Raw genomic sequence first — 4586 nt, forward strand, 5'->3', positions numbered from 1 at the left:
GCACCTTTATATACAGAGAGCATTCAAGCTCTTGGCCACCCCATTACTCACCAGCAGGGGGTGGAATTCACCTCGACCCAAACAGGGAATTGGGCAACTTTTCTGCTGGATGGATTTTCCCAGTGATTTACCCATTTAAAGTTTATTCATGAGTGCCACAGGAAAGCTTACATTAACAATTTTTACAGATGCATCATAGAAAGCATTCTTTCTGTTGTATCACAGCTTGGTATGGGCTCATGCTCTGCCCAAGACCGCAAGAAACTACAAAGGGTTGTAGATGCAGCCCAGTCCATCACGCAAACCAGCCTCCCATCCATTGACTCTGTCTAAACAAACAAAGAACAAACAAAGAACAAGACAGCACAGGAACAGGCCCTTCGGCCCTCCAAGCCCGCGCTGCTGCCTGGTCCAAACTAGACCATTCTTTTGTATCCCTCCATTCCCACTCCGTTCATATGGCTGTCTAGATAAGTCTTAAACTTTCCCAGTGTGTCCGCCTCCACCACCTTGCCCGGCAGCGCATTCCAGGCCCCCACCACCATCTGTGTAAAATACGTCCTTCTGATATCCGTGTTAAACCTCCCCCCCCTCACCTTGAACCTATGACCCCTCGTGAACGTCACCACCGATCTGGGAAAAAGCTTCCCACCGTTCACCCTATCTATGCCTTTCATAATTTTATACACCTCTATTAGGTCACCCCTCATCCTCCGTCTTTCCAGTGAGAACAACCCCAGTTTACCCAATATCTCCTCATAACTAAGCCCTTCCATACCAGGCAACATCCTGGTAAACCTCCTCTGCACTCTCTCTAAAGCCTCCACGTCCTTCCGGTAGTGCGGCGACCAGAACTGGACACAGTATTCCAAATGTCTACACTTCCTGCTGCCTCAGAAAAGCAGCCAGCATAATCAAGGACCCCTATGCATCCCGGACATACTCTGTTCCGCCTTCTTCCATCGGGAAAAAGATACAAAAGTGCAATGAAGTTATTGTGAAAATCCCCTCGTCGCCACACTCCGGCGCCTGTTCGGGTACACTGAGGGAGAATTTAGCACGGCCGATGCACCCTAACCAGCACGTCTTTCGGACTCTGGGAGGAAACCGGAGCACCTGGAGGAAACCCACGCAGACACGGGGAGAACATGCAGACTCCGCACAGACAGTGATCCAAGCCAGGAATCGAACCCAGGTCCCTGGCACTGTGAGGCAGCAGTGCTAACCACTGTGCCACCGTGCCATCCTTTGAATTTGCAGAGGAAGGTATTAAAACTGGAATTAAAACTGAAAAATGCCAGAATTTTGTTTCCAGTTATTTACCCATTTCAGTTTGTGGACAGTCCAAGGAGGAATTCTGTAAGCTTTAAGGTGCTGATGGATTAAGATAAGTGTAGTCCTCAAGTTAAGATGCTAAATTGGGGGAAGGCTAATTACAACAATATTAGGCAGAAACTGAAGAATGTAGATTGGGGGCAGATGTTTGAGGGCAAATCAACATCTGGCATGTGGGAGACTTTCAAGTGTAAGTTGATAGGGATTCAGGACCGGCACATTCCTGTAAGGATGAAGGATAAGTATGGCAAGTTTTGGGAACCTTGGATAACGAGAGATATTGTGAGCCTAGTCAAAGAGAAAAAGGAAGCGTTTGTCAAGGCTAGGAGGCTGGGAACGCACGAAGCAAGTGTGGAATATAAGGAAAGTAGAAAGAAACTTAAGCAAGGAGTAAGGAGGGCTAAAAGGGGTCACGACAAATCATTGGCCAGCAGGAGTAAGGAAAATCCCAAGGCTTTTTATACAGATATAAAGAGCAAGAGGGTAGCCAGGGAGAGGGTTGGCCCTCTCAAGGACAGGGGAGGGAATCTATGTGCGGAGCCAGAGGAAATGGGCGAGGTATTAAATGAGTACTTTGTGTCAGTATTCACCAAAGAGACGGACTTGATGGATGATGAATCTGGGGAAGGGTGTGTAGATAGTTTGAGTCATGTTGAGATCAAAAAGGAGGTGGGTGTTGGGGTTCTTGAGAAACATTAAGGTAGACAAGTCCCCAGGGCCTGATGGGATATACCCCAGAATACTGAGAGAGGCAAGGGAGGAAATTGCTGAGGCCTTGAGAGAAATCTTTATATCCTCATTGGCTACAGGGGAGGTCACAGAGGATTGGAGAATAGCCAATGTTGTTCCTTTGTTTAAGAAGGGTAGCAAGAATAATGCAGGTAATTACAGGCCGGTGAACCTTACGTCAATGGTGGGGAAATTATTGGAGAGGATTCTTCGAGACAGGATTTACTCCTGTCGGCACGGTAACACAGTGGTTAACACTGCTGCTTCACAGCTCCAGGGACCCGGGTTCGATTCCCGGCTCGGGTCACTGTCTGTGTGGAGTCTGCACATTCTCCCCGTGTCTGTGTGGGTTTCCTCCGGGTGCTCCGGTTTCCTCCCACAGTCCAAAGATGTGCGGGTTAGGTTGATTGGCCATGCTAAAATTGCCCCTTAGTGTCCGGAGATGCGTAGGTTAGAGGGATTAGCGGGTAAAATATGTAAGGATATGGGGGTAGGGCCTGGGTGGGTTTGTGGTCGGTGCAGACTCGATGGGCCAAATGGCCTCTTTCTGGACTGTAGGGTTTCTGTGATTCTGTGATTCCTACTTGGAAATAAGTGGACGTATTAGCGAGAGGCAACATGGTTTTGTGAAGGGGAGGTCGTGTCTCACAAACTTGATCAACTTTTTCGAAGAAGTGACGAAGATGATTGATGAGGGTAGGGCAGTGGATGATGTCTACATGGACTTCAGTAAGGCCTTTGACAAGGTCCCTCATGGCAGACTGGTGCAGAAGGTGAAGTTGCACAGGATCAGAGGTGAACTGGCAAGATGGATACAGAACTGGCTCGGTCATAGAGACAGAGGGTAGCAGTGGGAGGGTGTGTTTCTGAATGGAGGGCTGTGACAAGTGGCGTTTCTCAGGGTTCAGTGCTGGGACCTTTGCTGTTTGTAATATATATAAATGATTTGGAGGAAAATGGAACTGGTTTGATTAGTAAGTTTGTGGGTGACACAAAGGTTGGTGGATTTGCGGATAGAGATGAGGACCATCAGAGGATACAGCAGGATATAGATCGGTTGGAGACTTGGATGGAGAGATGGCAGATGGAGTTTAATCCAGACAAATGTGAGGTAATGCATTTTGGAAGGTCTAATAAAGATAGGAAATATACAGTAAATGGCAGAACCCTTAAGAGTATTGATAGGCAGAGGGATCTGGGTGTACAGGTACACAGGTCACTGAAAGTGGCAATGCAGGTGGCGAAGGTAGTCAAGAAGGCATACGGCATGCTTGCCTTCATCGGCCGGAGCATTGAATTTAAAAATTGGCAAGTCATGTTGCAGCTTTATAGAATCTTAGTTAGGCCGCACTTGGAATATGGTGTTCAATTCTGACCGCCACACTACCAGAAGAATGTGGAGGCTTTGGAGGATTTACCAGGATGTTGCCTGGCGTGGAGGGCATTAGCTATGAGGAGAGGTTGGAGAAACTTGGTTTGTTCTACTGGAATGACGGAGGTTGGGGGGGGCCTGATAGAAGTCTACAAGATTATGAGGGACATGGACAGAGTGGATAGTCAGAAGCTTTTTCCCAGAGTGGAAGAGTCAATAATTAGGGGGCACAGGTTTAAGGTGCGAGGGGCAAGGTTTAAAGGAGATGTACGAGGCAGTTTTTTTACACAGAGGGTGGTGGGTGCCTGGAACTCGTTGCCGGGGGAGGTAGTGGAAGCAGATACGATAGTGACTTTTAAGGGGTGTCTGGACAAGTATATGAATAGGATGGGAATAGAGGGATACGGTCCCCGAAAGCGTAGGGGGTATTAGTTAAGTCGGGCAGCATGGTCGGTGCAGGCTTGGAGGGCCGAAGGGTCTGTTCCAGTGCTGCAATTTTCTTTGTACTTTTTTCCTTGAATGCCGGTGGGAGAGGTTGGGACTGTTCTCCTTGGAGAAGAGTAGGCTGGGAGGAGATTTGATCGAAGTATTCAAAATCGTGAGGTCATCTGGACAGAGCAGAGATGGAGAAACTGTCCCATTTGAGAATGAGAGGGCACAGGTCTAATTTAATTGACAAACAAAGCCAGAGCGATGTGGGAGAAAGTTTCACATGTTGAGTGATTTGAAGTCTGGAATGCGCTGCCTGAAAGTGTGAGGGAGACAGATTCAATCGAGGCATTCAGATTGGTAAATCTGTAAAGGAAGTGTCCTCGACAGAGGGTGACGCGAGGTGGCTTGAATCAACAATAAGCTTCATTACCAGATAAAGAAGGCATCTACAACAAGGTCAGAATAGATTACAATGCGACTGCTCGACTCGACTCCCCGCCTCCCACTGTGAGTCACTGCTCTACCCGCGGTCCGCCCCCTCCGGCCCAGTGGCTCAGCTTCCTGCCGGGACGATCTGTAAGGTCCTCACCAATTACATGGCCCTCAGGAAGGGGCCCTCCCCACCCCGGGGCTAAGTGTGGGCAGCACGGTAGCACAGTGGTTAGCACTGCTGCTTTACAGCTCCAGGGACCTGGGTTCGATTCCCGGCTTGGGTCAC

Source organism: Mustelus asterias, chromosome 28 (genome assembly GCF_964213995.1).
Source record: "Mustelus asterias chromosome 28, sMusAst1.hap1.1, whole genome shotgun sequence".
In the NCBI taxonomy this organism is placed as follows: domain Eukaryota; kingdom Metazoa; phylum Chordata; class Chondrichthyes; order Carcharhiniformes; family Triakidae; genus Mustelus; species Mustelus asterias.